This window comes from Pristiophorus japonicus, chromosome 7 (genome assembly GCF_044704955.1).
Source record: "Pristiophorus japonicus isolate sPriJap1 chromosome 7, sPriJap1.hap1, whole genome shotgun sequence".
In the NCBI taxonomy this organism is placed as follows: Eukaryota; Metazoa; Chordata; class Chondrichthyes; family Pristiophoridae; genus Pristiophorus; species Pristiophorus japonicus.
Genome location: NC_091983.1, coordinates 189,758,297 through 189,772,852, shown reverse-complemented (window position 1 = coordinate 189,772,852; position 14,556 = coordinate 189,758,297). Strand labels below are relative to the sequence as shown.

Below are 14,556 nucleotides of genomic sequence, written 5' to 3'. Positions count from 1 at the left end.
TGCGGTGCTGAACTATGTTTTCCTTGTTCCAAATTTAGTTGATTTGCATATGCAGAAACTTCATGTGCAAATTAGCTATCGTCTAGCTGTTTGAAAAAATGTAAACTAACTTGCTAATCAAAATCCAACTGTCACAATTTCAAGACAAACTTAATAACATTTTGGGATGCATCATAGGCAGTCCTTCGGAATCGAGTAAGATTTGCTTCCACTCTTAAAATGAGTCCTTAGGTGGCTGAACAGTCCAATACGAGAGCCGCAGTCCCTGTCACAGGTGGGGCAGATAGTCCCTGAGGGTAAGGGTGGGTGGGACAGGTTTGCCGCACGCTCTTTCCGATGCCTGTGCTTGATTTCTGCATGCTCTCGGCGATGAAATTCGAGGTGCTCAGCGCCCTCCCGGATGCATTTCCTCCACTTAGGGCGGTCTTTGGCCAGGGACTCCCAGGTGTCAGTGGGGACGTTGCACTTTATCAAGTAATTTGAGACATGACATGGTCAGTGCTTCGGACGAAGAGGTAACTTTGGACCTATGGTTCCCAAAGCTTTCCAGCACTGGGGCCTAAATGATAACGACTGATTGCTATGATTAATCAGTAACTCCATTATCATGTGACCAGGTGGACGAGATGTACCTTGGGTCTTTTTTTGTCACGAAAAAACTATGTTCCTAAGTATGTGTCCTACCCCTGCTCATCCCAAAGTACAAGAGGAACTCCTCCATTGGTTTCGTGGGTAAATGTACCATATGGTATGCACTGCACTTCATATTGTGGCTTCTTGTAGTTCCCTTTGGGGATCAGCGTGAAATAGTGGAAGGATTCGCAGGAAGATTAACAGTCTGACAGGCTGCGTTAACATTCCTTCCAGGGCCATCTTTATATTGGCCAATAGGGTGGTCAGTCCTATATGGCGGGAGGGTTTTATGGACTCCCACAACCCATAGCATCAGCCGTGGCTCAGTGGGTAGCACTCTCGCCTCTGAGTCAGAAGGTTGTGGGTTCAAGTCCCACTCCAGAGACTTGAGCACAAAAATCTAGGTGGACACTACAGTGCAGCATTGAGGGAGTGCTACACTGTCAGAGGTGTCGTCTTTTGGATGAGATGTTAAACCTAGGCCTCATCTGCTCTCAGGTGGATGTAAAACATCCCACGGCATTATTTTGATGAGCAGAAGAATTATCCCTGGTGTCCTGGCCAATATTTATCACTCAATCAACATAACAAAAACATATTTTCTGGTCATTATCACATTGTTGTTTGTGGGAGCTTGCTGTGCTCAAATTGGCTGCTGCGTTTCCTGCTTTACAACAGCGACTACACTTCAAAAATGCTTCATTGGCTGTAAAGTGCTTTGCGACGCCCGGTGGTCATGAAAGACGCTATATAAATGCAAGTCTTTCCTTCATAGGTTATGGGGGAGGCCACCCTCACTCACTGGATGCGAGTATCTCAATGGATGTCAACCCAGAATTCAAAGCTGGAGCCGTGACTCCACTTGCCGGGACTGTCTGGAGATGGGTTTGAGCCCTGCATCTTCTGGCCCAGAGACAGGAATGCAGCCGCTGCACCAAAGGCTCACTCCTTCACTGCACTAACCAGATCAGAAGCTTCCAAGTTTGATTGCTGTGCTAAATTAACTTATGTCAGTTGGCCGCAGTGAAGAGGTTACAAATGGCCACAGATCTCTGGGCTAAGGAGGTGAAAGATCAGCTTGAGTCCCCACTCCTGATCGCTGGCCACGTGTGAACCTCAGATAAGGACAGGTTCAGGCTCTGTCCCAATGTACTGCACAGTTGAATACCCTGCCAACCCACCTTCCCTTTATAGACACACACATTCACAGAAGCTTTCTTCTCTCCTGTACAGTTAGGGAGAACCATGAAAGCAGCTGTGAGTTTGACTTGTGTGCAACAAACTGTGCCCTCATCTTCTGTGGTGAGTGCTATTCAGGTTCTTAAACCATTGTTAATAAGACTCAGTGAGTTTGCATTACTGCCTAGTTCAATGAAATAGATCAAGTTTTAGGGCGTTTAATGAGGCAAATTTAAGTTCTTTTTATACAGACGTTGTTTTAGCTTGGAGTTTTCCGTTTGTGAACCAGCTTCTGATGTTCACACTACTTAAACCTGGCCCATAATTCCAGCAGACTCATGGACCCACAAAAAACTGGAGGTGGCTGTCGACAACAACAAAAACAACAACTTGCCTTTATACAGCATCCCGAAACATGCTGAGCCAAAGAAACAGTAATTAGGAAGGCTGACAAAAAGCTTGTTCAAAGAGTTGGGTTTTAAAGAGCATCAAAGGAGAGGGAAGTGGAAAAATGGAGTGCTTGGGAGGGAATTCTAGAGACTGAGACTGGTAGCTGAAGGCATGGCTGCTAATGATGGAGTGATGGGAGGAGGTGATTAGAGGAATTGAGAGTTCTAAGGGGGAGGGTTGTAGAGCTGGAAAAGGGGGCAGATATAGAGAGGTGCACAAACAGGGAAGGATTTAAACCCAAGAATTATAAATGTAAATTTGAGCCACTGGGGGACCAAGAACCAATAAAAGTTAGCTCGGACAGAGGTGATGGGTAAGCAGGACTTGGTGCGGGATTAGACAACGGGCCTTTAGATGAGTTGAAGATAACGGGAAGGTGCAAGGGCAACTAAGAGAGCACCGAAGTCATCAGTTCTGAAGGTGACAAAGGCCTAGGTGAGGGTGTCAGCGGAAGATGGGCTGAGGCAGGCAATGTTATGGAGAGGGAAATAGTTGGTCTTTGTGATGGAGAGGTTATGATGTTGGAAGTTCAGCTCAGTCTCAAACAGAATGCCTGGAACAGTGGCAAGGGAATGGAGTTTGTGGCGGGAGCTGAAGACAATGACGTCAGTCTTCCCAATGTTTAACTGGAGGAAATCGCGGCTCATCCAAGACTGGATGTTGGACGAGCAGGTTGACAACAGAGGCAGTGGAGGAGTCACAAGAGGTGGTGGTGTCATCAACATACATTTGGAAACTGACGTCATGTCTTTGGATGAAATCGCTGAGGGGCAGTATGTTGGTGCGAAATAGGAGGGGACCAAGGATAGATCTTTGGGAGACTCCAGAGGTAATGGTGCAGGAGCAGGAAGAAAAGCCATTGCAGGAGATCCTCTGACCTAGCGAGGGCAGTCCCACTCAAATTGGACAACGGAAGAGAGGCGTTGGAGAAGATGGTGTGGTCAACCATGTCAAAGGCTGCAGAGAGGACAAGCAGGATGAGGGGGGATAGTGCAACATGGGCACAGTGATTTTGGGCCATTTCAATGCTGTGGCAGGGGGGGGGGAGGAACCTGATTAGAGGGATTCAAACATGGTGTTGCAGGAATGATGGGCACGGATTTGGAAGGCAACAATGCATTCAATAACTTTCAAGAGCGGCAGTCGGCAAGAGGCGGGAGTAGCGTGGTGAGACTTATAAAGGCCCAGCGGGTGTTCCACAGGCAGCAGTAGTCAGCGATAGGCGGGAGCAGCATGGTGAGGCCTACAAAAGGCCCAGCGGATGTTCCACAGGCAGCGGCAGTCGGCGAGAGGCGGGAGCAGCGTTGGTGAGGCCTATAAAGGCCCAGCTTGTGCAGCTCCAGCCGGGAGAAAAAGCAGAACACAAGTAGAAAGGAATCAAAAGGTGATGTCACAGCCAAAGGGGTAAGTGATTTTTCTTTTTTATATCAGTAAGTAACCTGTTAACAGTGTTGTCACCAATTTAAGTGTATCTAAGGGTTAAGTCATGGCAGGAGAGTTCGGACACATGTTATGCTCCTCCTGTACCATGTGGGAAGTCATGGACGCCTCCGGTGTCCCTGACGACTAAGTGTGCGGGAAGTGTGTCCGCCTCCAGCTCCTGACGGACCGCGTTGTGGAATTGGAGCCGAGGGTGGATTCACTCTGGAGCATCCACGATGCTGAGAATGATGTGAGTAGCACGTGTAGCGAGTTGGTCTTACCGCAGGTGAAGGGTCCACAGCCAGCTAGGGAATGGAAGACCAGCAGGAAGAGCAGTGCAAGGAAGGTAGTGCAGGGGTCCCCTGCGGTCATCTCCCTGCAAAACAGACACACTGCTTTGAGTACTGTTGAGGGGGATGACTCACCAGGGGAGGGCAGCAGCAGCCAAGTTCATGGCACCGTGGCTGGCTCTGTTGCACAGGAGGGCAGGAAAAAGAGTGGGAGAGCGACAGTGATAGGGGATTCAATTGTTAGGGGAATAGATAGGCGTTTCTGCGGCCGCAACCGAGACTCCAGGATGGTATGTTGCCTCCCTGGTGCAAGGGTTAAGGATGTCTTGGAGCAGGTGCAGGACATTCTAAAAAGGGAGGAAGAACAGCCAGTTGTCGTGGTGCACATTGGTACCAACGACATAGGTAAAAAAAGGGATGAGGTCCTACGAGACGAATTTAAGGAGCTAGGAGCTAAATTAAAAAGTAGGACCTCAAAAGTAGTAATCTCGGGATTGCTACCAATGCCACGTGCTAGTCAGAGTAGGAATCACAGGATAGCACAGATGAATACGTGGCTTGAGCAGTGGTGCAGCAGGGAGGGATTCAAATTCCTGGGGCATTGGAACCGGTTCTGGGGGAGGTGGGACCAGTACAAACCGGACGGTCTGCACCTGGGCAGGACCGGAACCAATGTCCTAGGGAGGGTGTTTGCTAGTGCTGTTGGGGAGGAGTTAAACTAATATGGCAGGGGGATGGGAACCAATGCAGGGAGACAGAGGGAAACAAAATGGAGACAGAAGCAAAGGACAGAAAGGAGATGAGTAAAAGTGGAGGGCAGAGAAACCCAGGGCAAAAAACAAAAAGGGCCAATGTACAGCAAAATTCTAAAGGGTCAAAGTGTAATAAAAAGGCAAGCCTGAAAGCTTGGTGCCTCAATGCGAGGAGTATTCAGAACCCAGGAGAGGGCTCTGAGCTAGTTAGAGTGGGTGAGAGCGCAGATGAACAGGACCCCAAGAAAGAATGCAAAAGGCAGGAGGCAACAGAGCAGAGTAGCACTGGGGTAAGTGTAAACCACAAGGTGATAGGAAGGGACAATATGTATGAATATAAAGGGGCTGCAGCAGGGGTCAAAACTAAAAATCATGGTTTAAAAGCTGGTATTAAAACACTCTACCTAAACGCACGCAGCATTCGAAATAAGGTAAATGAGTTGACGGCACAAATCATTACAAATGGGTATGATTTGGTGGCCATTACAGAAACGTGGTTGCAGGGTGGCCAAGACTGGGAATTAAACATACAGGGGTATCTGACAATTCGGAAGGATAGACAAGAAGGGAAAGGAGGTGGGGTAGCTGTGTTAATAAAGGATGATATCAGGGCAGTTGTGAGAGATGATATTGGCTCTAATGAACAAAATGTTGAATCATTGTGGGTGGAGATTAGAGATAGTAAGGGGAAAAAGTCACTGGTGGGCGTAGTTTATAGGCCCCCAAATAATAACTTCACGGTGGGGCGGACAATAATCAAGGGAATAATAGAGGCATGTGAAAAAGGAATGGCAGTAATCATGGGGGATTTTAACCTACATATCGATTGGTCAAATCAAATCGCACGAGGTAGCCTGGAGGAGGAATTCATAGAATGCATACGGGATTGTTTCTTAGAACAGTATGTTACAGAACCTACAAGGGAGCAAGCTATCTTAGATCTGGTCCTGTGTAATGAGACAGGAATAATAAACAATCTCCTAGTAAAAGATCCTCTCGGAATGAGTGATCACAGTATGGTTGAATTTGTAATACAGATTGAGGGTGAGGAAGTAGTGTCTCAAACGAGCGTACGATGCTTAAACAAAGGGGACTACAGTGGGATGAGGGCAGAGTTAGCTAAAGTAGACTGGAAACATAGACTAAACGGTGGCACAATTGAGGAACAGTGGAGGACTTTTAAGGAGCTCATTCATAGTGCTCAACAAAAATATATTCCAGTGAAAAAGAAGTGCAGTAAGAGAAGGGATAACCAGCCGTGGATAACCAAGGAAATAAAGGAGAGTATCAAATTAAAAACCAATGCGTGTAAGGTGGCCAAGATTAGTGGGAAACTAGAAGATTGGGAAAATTTTAAACGACAGCAAAGTATGACTAAGAAAACAATAAAGAAAGGAAAGATAGATTATGAAAGTAAACTTGCGCAAAACATAAAAACAGATAGTAAAAGCTTTTACAGATATATAAAAAGGAAAAGAGTGACTAAAGTAAATGTTGGTCCTTTCGAAGGTGAGAAGGGGGATTTAGTAATGGGAAATGTGGAAATGGCTGAGACCTTAAACAATTATTTTGCTTCGGTCTTCACAGTGGAAGACACAAAAACCATGCCAAAAATTGCTGGTCACGGGAATGTGGGACGGGTGGACCTTGAGACAATCACTATCACTAGGGAGGTAGTGCTGGACAGGTTAATGGGACTCAAGGTAGACAAGTCCCCTGGTCCTGATGAAATGCATGCCAGGGTATTAAAAGAGATGGCGGAAGTTATAGCAGATGCATTGGTTATAATCTACCAAAATTCTCTGGACTCTGGGGAGGTACCAGCGGATTGGAAAGCAGCTAATGTAATGCCTCTGTTTAAAAAAGGGGGCAGTCAAAAGGCAGGTAACTATACGCCGGTTAGTTTAACATCTGTTGTGGGGAAAATGCTTGAAGCTATCATTAAGGAAGAAATAGCGGGACATCTAGATAGGAATAGTGCAATCAAGCAGACGCAACATGGATTCATGAAGGGGAAATCATGTTTAACTAATTTACTGGAATTCTTTGAGGATATAACGAGCATGGTGGATAGAGGTGTACCGAGGGATGTGGTGTATTTAGATTTCCAAAAGACATTCGATAAGATGCCGCACAAAAGGTTACTGCAGAAGATAAAGGTACGCGGAGTCAGAGGAAATGTATTAGCATGGATAGAGAATTGGCTGGCGAACAGAAAGCAGAGAGTCGGGATAAATGGGTCCTTTTCAGGTTGGAAATCGGTGGTTAGTGGTGTGCCACAGGGATCGGTGCTGGGACCACAACTGTTTACAATATACATAGATGACCTGGAAGAGGGGACAGAGTGTAGTGTAACAAAATTTGCAGATGACACAAAGATTAGTGGGGAAGTGGGTTGTGTAGAGGACACAGAGAGGCTGCAAAGAGATTTAGATAGGTTAAGCGAATGGGCTAAGGTTTGGCAGATGGAATACAATGTCGGAAAATGTGAGGTCATCCACTTTGGAAAAGAAAAACAGTAAAAGGGAATATTATTTGAATGGGGAGAAATTACAACATGCTGCGGTGCAGAGGGACCTGGGGGTCCTTGTGCATGAATCCCAAAAAGTTAGTTTGCAGGTACAGCAGGTAATGAGGAAGGCGAATGGAATGTTGGCCTTCATTGCGAGAGGGATGGAGTAAAAAGCAGGGAGGTCCTGCTGCAACTGTACAGGGTATTGGTGAGGCCGCACCTGGAGTACTGCATGCAGTTTTGGTCACCTTACTTAAGGAAGGATATACTAGCCTTGGAGGGGGTGCAGAGACGATTCACTAGGCTGATTCTGGAGATGAGGGGGTTACCTTATGATGATAGATTGAGTAGACTGAGTCTTTACTCGTTGGAGTTCAGAAGGATGAGGGGTGATCTTATAGAAACATTTAAAATAATGAAAGGGATAGACAAGATAGAGGCGGAGAGGTTGTTTCCACTGGTCGGGGAGACTAGAACTAGGGGGCACAGCCTCAAAATATGGGGGAGCCAATTAAAATCGAGTTGAGAAGGAATTTCTTCTCCCAGAGGGTTGTGAATCTGTGGAATTCTCTGCCCAAGGAAGCAGTTGAGGCTAGCTCATTGAATGTATTCAAATCACAGATAGATAGATTTTTAACCAATAAGGGAATTAAGGGTTACGGAGAGCGGGCGGGTAAGTGGAGCTGAGTGCACGGCCAGATCAGCCATGATCTTTTTGAATGGCGGAGCAGGCTCGAGGGGCCAGATGGCCTACTCCTGTTCCTAATTCTTATGTACTTATGTAAGAGCAAAGGGAGGTTGGAGATTGGGTGGTAGTTTGAAAGGACAGGGGGGCAAGTTTGTGGGGGTTTTTTGCAGCGGGGGGGGGGGGGGGCCGTTTCAGCAGATTTGAAAGGTTGGGGGGACAGTGCCCGAGGAGAGAGAACCTTTTACAATGTTAGCAAGCATGGGAGCCAGGGAAGGAAGTTGGGTGGTTAGCCATTGAGTGGGAATAGAGTTGAGAGTGCAAGAGGTGGGTTTCATGGACAATATGAGCTCGGAGAAGGCGTGAGGGGAAATAGGAGAGGAATTAGATAAAGGTGCAGGTACAGGGCTCGGAAAGGAGGAAACTAGGCTTGATAGACAAGGGGAAGGGTGGGGTTCAGCAGAGGCAGCTGATTGGATGGTCTCAATCTTGGTGACAAAGAAGTTTATGAGCTCTTGCACTTCTTGTTGAGTGTGAGGAGCTCATTCATTTTATCATGACAACAGAGCTCATCTATCCTGCTTCTGCCTTCCCTCACCCATTAAGCCAAACCGCCCCCATCCTAGCCCTGAACCCCTGTCTCCCTCTAGTTTCTTTACATCTCCCTCATAACCTTTCCTGCTTCTTTGAATCAATTTCCACTAAGCTCACGTCCATCCATCTTCTCCTTAGGCACTGTCTCCCTGCATTCAACCAGCATCGCCTCCTCCTCAAAAAAACACACCCTATTCTCTCTAACTACTGTCCCATCTCTGACCTCCCTTACCTCTCAATGCCCATCTCTCCCACAACTCCTTATAATCTGATTTCTGCCTTTCCCACAGCACCAAAATAGCCCTAATCAAAGTCATGAATAACATTTGCTGTGACTGTGACCATTGTGCATTATCCCAACTCATCCTCCTTGATCCCTCTGCAGCCTTTGACACAATTTAGCAGACCAGCCCCGTCTTCTGTTGCCAGCACATTGGAAGGCTGAAGTACGTAGGACAGGAAAGATGTACTGTTGCCAAAATAACACAGCTGGATTTAGTAAAGTAAAAATTGTGAGCCAGCTCAAGGATGCCAATATAAAAGTGGTTTTATACCCTTGTATGGGTACGGTAGCATAGTGGTTATGTTACTGTACTGGTTATCCAGAGGCCTAGACTAATGATCCAGAGACAAGAGTTCAAATCCCAACGCGGCAGCTGGGGAATTTAAAATCAGTTAATAAAATAAATCTGGATTAAAAAGCTAGTATCAGTATGAAACCACCAGATTTTCAATAAAAACCCATCTGGTTCACTAATGTCCTTACCGGGTCTGGCCTATGTGTGACTCCAGATCCACAGCAATGCAGTTGACTCTCAACTGCCCTCTTAAATAGCCTTGCAAGCCACTCAGGTGTACCATACCGCTGCGACAAAGTCAATATTGTGGGAGTACCTTCACCACACGGACTACAGCGATTCAACAAGGCAGCTCACCACCACCTTCTCAAGGTCAATTAGGGATGGGCAATAAATGCTGGCAGACGCCCACATCCCATGAACAAATTTTTTTAAACGCTCATTGTCGTAGAGCTCAGGCAAGCTTTTATCGCCTGCATAACCATCTGTTACCACACATCCTGTACAACTCTATCATCAGTGAAGGTTCAGTACATGGTAGAGTTTCATCGACCTAGACTCAATTTTACAGAGCTTCAAAAACTATATGCCTGCTTATATTTTCATGATCTCCAGAAGACAGGTTTATAGTCCTGGACTGAAATGTTATTGAGGTCTATGGGACCTATGTATATTGACCTTCATGTTTTACAGACCTGGCCCCAGTTTTAGCATTTCTATTGGCGAGTGTTATTAGCCTGCAAGGGTAGCTTTTCTGAGCACTGACCTGCCGCCAGCCAATTTTACGATTTGGAGCAGGTTGTGAGTAAGAATTCAGATAATCTGACTTTTGAGTTCCAATTGAGCCCTATGCATTGGATAGGGTTATAAGTCTCGACCTAGTGCAGTAGAGCTCTGTTTTACATTTTATGGTCACATCCCAAACCTGCTCCTAAAAATTAATGACCTTAATTATTTAGTAATATATTCTGTCTCTTATGATCAGTGCACATGTACATTCAGTACTTGGCAAAGGATTGTTATGTTCTCTATATTTTCCTATATTACAACAATGACTACACTTCAAAAGTACTTCATTGATTGTGAAGTGCTTTGGGACATCCTGAGGTCACCAAAAGTGTTATAGAAACGTAAGCCTTTCTTTCCTTATAAAGATGTTGTTATGAAAGATTGTACTCCATGAAAGATTTGAAGTATATTTTGAATATGTTCAGTGCTTTTGCTCCATCTAAGTTTAGATGAAAATTATATTGCAATGACATAAACTTTATTCTGCAATATTTGTTTCTTTCTAACCACCAGATATGAAAAGGGTGCAAACTGTATCTATGCAAATTCAAAAACACAACAAATGTTAAACTAGTAATCTGATTGGGCTAACTATATGGATTCCTCTCCTGCGCATTCCCCAGTCCTATTATTACTATTTCTATTATTCAACTGCTCTTGATATTTCCCAGTATGGTAACCCTATCAAGCAGATTTTCTTCTTCACCGCTGGGGTGCAAGAGCATAGCCATGTAGAAGCCCTTACAGCAAAAATCAAGTGCCTTGCTCATGACAGAGTTACAGTCACAGAATCATACCTTTCCACCAACGTCCCAGACCTGTCCATCAATCTCCACTGGCAGGACAGACCCACCAGAGGTGGCAGCACAATGGTATACAGTCAGGCGTGAGTGGCCCTGGGAGTGCTCAACATTGACTCCAGACCCCATGCAGTCTCATGGCATCAAGTCAAAAATCGGCAAGGAAACCTCTTGCTGATTACCACCTACCACCCTCCCTCAGCTAATGAATCCGTACTCCTCCATGTTGAACACCACATGGAAGAAGCACTGAGGGTAGCAAGGACACAGAATATACTCTGGATGGGGGACTTCAAAGTCCAACACCAAGAGAAGCTCAGGAGCATCAATACTGACCACGCTGGCTGAGTCCTGAAGGACAGAGCTGCCAGAATGGGCCTGCGGCAGGTGGTGAGAGAACCAACCCAAGGGAAACATCTACTTGACCTCATCCTCACTAATCTACCTGGCGCAGATGCATCTGTCCATGACAGTAGTGGTCGGAGTGACCACCGCACTGAAGACACCTCCAGCGTGTTATGTGGCACTGCCACTGTGCTAAATGGGATAAATTCCAAACAGATCTAGCTGGACATCCATGAGGTGCTGTGGGCCATCAGCAGCAGCAGAATTGTATTCCACCACAGTTTATAATCTCATTCCTCACTCTACCATTACCATCAAACCAGGGGACCAACCCTGGTTCAATGAGGAGAGCAGAAGAGCATGTCAGCAGTTCCAGCATACCTAAAAATGAGGTGCCAACCTGATGAAGCTACAGCACAAGACTACATGCATGCTAAATAGCGGGAGCAGCTTGCTATAGACAGAGCTAAGCGATCCCATATCCAATGGATCAGATCAAAGCTCTGCAATCCTGCCACATCCAGTCGTGAATGGTGGTGAACAATTGAACAACTAATGGGAAGAGGAGGCTTCATGAACATCCTCATTTCAATGATGGCAGAGCCCAGCACGTGAGTGCTAAACACAAGGCAACCATCTTCAGCCAGAAGGGGCGAGGGGATGATCCATTTTGGTCTGCTACTGAAGTCCTCACCATTACAAAATACAGCCTTCAGCCAATTTGATTCACTCCACAAGATATCAAGAAACAGCTGAACGCACTGAACACAGCAAAAGCTATGAGGTCCGACAACATCTCGGCTGTAAGGCTCATGCTGCAGAACTAGGCGCACCTCTAGCCAAGATGTTCCAGTACAGCTACAACACTGGCATCGACCCGACAAAGTGGAAAATTGCTTAGTTATATCCTGTCCACAGAAAACAGGACAAATCTAATCTGGGCAATTACTGACTCATCAGTCTACTCTCAATCATCAACAAAGTGATGGAAGAGGTCATCAACATTGCTATCAAGCGGCACTTACTCACCGGAACGCAAGCGTTTTCAGAGTAGCAGCGCGAGCTCGGGGCAGCATTCCAATCAACAGCGCGAGCTCCCGGCTGCGTTCCAATCAACAGCGCGAGCTCCTGGCAGTGTTCCAATCAACAGCGCGAGCTCTGGGCAGTATTCCAATCAACAGCGCGAGCTCCGGGCTGAGTTCCAATCAACAACATGAGCTCCGGACAGCATGGCGGCGGCGGTGCTGGTGAACGTCAACAATGAGGGCGTCACAAACCATTTCACAGCCAGTGGAATACTTCTGAATTCTAGTCACTGAAGGTCCAGGTCGGTGATTGGAGTGTGGGCAGACATAGCAAGAGCAGCGAAATCGAGGAAAAGGAGCGGCGAGAGACTGTAGAGGGATGTGATTGGGGCCCAGGGGAGGCTTGAATTTGGAGCCAGAGGCCATGGGGTAGCATGGGCCAGCCCACACTGCGATGTGTGCGCACACTAGGTCCGTGCAGCAGAGCTGGTCTCCAATCGTCTTGGGTAATCCTTGCCACTGGACCAAGACCTAGCTCTGTCAAGCCCGTGTGGTAGCTGGTGTGCAACAGCCACCACACTTTTAAAAAATCCACGCACAGGCATCTTCCACCCTTCAGGATGTAGTTCGGGTCCTTCATTGAAACACCTGTGAACTCATCCTTTTTTGGTGTGGAAGCAAGTCATCCTCATTTCGAGGGACCGCCTATGCTGATGACTCACCAATAACCTGCTCAGCGATGGTTAGTTTGGGTTCCGCCAGGTCCACTCAGCTTGAGACCTCATTACAGCCTTGGTCCAATCATGGACAAAAGAGCTGAATTCCAGAGGTGAAGTTAGAATGACTGCCCTTGACATCAAGGCAGCATTTGACCAAGTGTGGCATCAAGGAGCCCTAGTAAAATTGAAGTCAATGGGGATCAGGGGGGAAATTATCCACTGGCTGGAGTCATACCTAGCACAAAGGACGATGATTGTTGGAGGCCAATCAGCTCAGCCCCAGGACATCGCTGCAGAAGTTCCTCAGAGCAGTGTTTTAGGCCCAACCATCTTCAGCTGCTTCATCAATGACCTTCCTTCCATCATAAGGTCAGAAGGGGGGGATGTTTGCTGATGATTGAACAGTGTTCAGTGCCATTCGCAACTCCTCAGATAATGAAGCAACCCATGCCCACATGCAGCAAGACCTGGACAGCATTCAGGCTTGGGCTGCTCAGTGGCAAGTGGCATTCGTGCCACACAAGTGCCAGACAATGACCATCTCCAATAGGAGACTGTCTAACCACCGTCCCTTGGCATTCAATGGCATTACAATTGCCGAATCCCCCACCATCAACATCCTGGAGATGACCATTGACCAAAAACTTAACTAGACCAGCCACATAAATACTGTGGCAACAAGAGTCTGGGTATGCTGCGGTGAGTGTCTCACCTCCTGACTCCCCAAAGCCTTTCCACCATACAAGGCACAAGTCATGAGTGTGATGGAATACTCTCCACTTGTCTGGATGAGTGCAGCTCCAACAACACTCAAGAACTCAATACCATCCAGGACACAGCAGCCCGCTTGATTGACATTCCATCCACCACCTTAAACATTCACTCCCTCCACCACAGGCTTCTTCAACAGCACCTCCCAAATCAGCGACCTCTACCACCTAGACGGACAAGGGCAGCAGGTGTATGGGAACACCACCACCTCCAAGTCACACACCACCCTGACTTGGAAATATATCGCCGTTCCTTTATCGTCACTGGGTCAAAATTCTGGACCTCGTTCACTGACAGCATTGTGGGAGTACCTTCACCACACAGACTGCAGTAGTTCCAGACGGTAGCTCAGCACCACCTTCTCAAGGGCAATTAGGGATGGTCAATAAATGCTCGGCTTGCCAGAAATGGTTGGAAGATAGCGGGCAACATGTCCGATTTACACCTCACCAAACTCTTGTGCTCCGGTGAAGTAAATGTAACTGTGGAGTAAACTAACAATTTGCTGCTGTACACTGAAAGCACCAAAGCAGGTTTTACACCAACTGACATCAACACACTTTTATCTCCTGCTCTCAATCAAAAATGTTTGAAAATTAAAAGAATTGCAAACCACTTCCGACATGGACGAATATCCATTTGCAGCCCTGGATGTTTCTCAATGCGGCCCTTTGTGTTTCTACACTTTAATGCCACGGATGACAATACAAATATAAATATAAAACCCCCTCGCCCACAGAAACACGGAAGGATCAACTCAAATAATTAGAAGAGTAATGGTTCTGCACATCGCTGGAGAAACACCATCCAGAGCCCGCCCCTTTCCAAAATAAATGGAAGGATTTTTTGTAAATTGCAATATCTTTTGTTGTAGGAATTGGCGGAGGCAGTGCCGAGTGGGGTAGATCATTGATTTCCCTTTCAGTATTGCTGCCCCAGCAACAACACCAGCCATGAGCAGGTTGTGACCCGTGCCTTGCCCTCGCAGTCTAAACATTGCAGTCTGGGTACA

The 14,556-nt window shown here is 46.7% G+C and overlaps 1 protein-coding gene across 1 annotated transcript in view; it reads right to left on the bottom strand.

The window, feature by feature from the left end:
* LOC139267377 (uncharacterized) overlaps positions 1 to 14,556 on the bottom strand; it is a 290,673-nt gene that overhangs the window by 275,237 nt on the left and 880 nt on the right. The gene's annotated exons all lie outside the window — the stretch shown is intronic.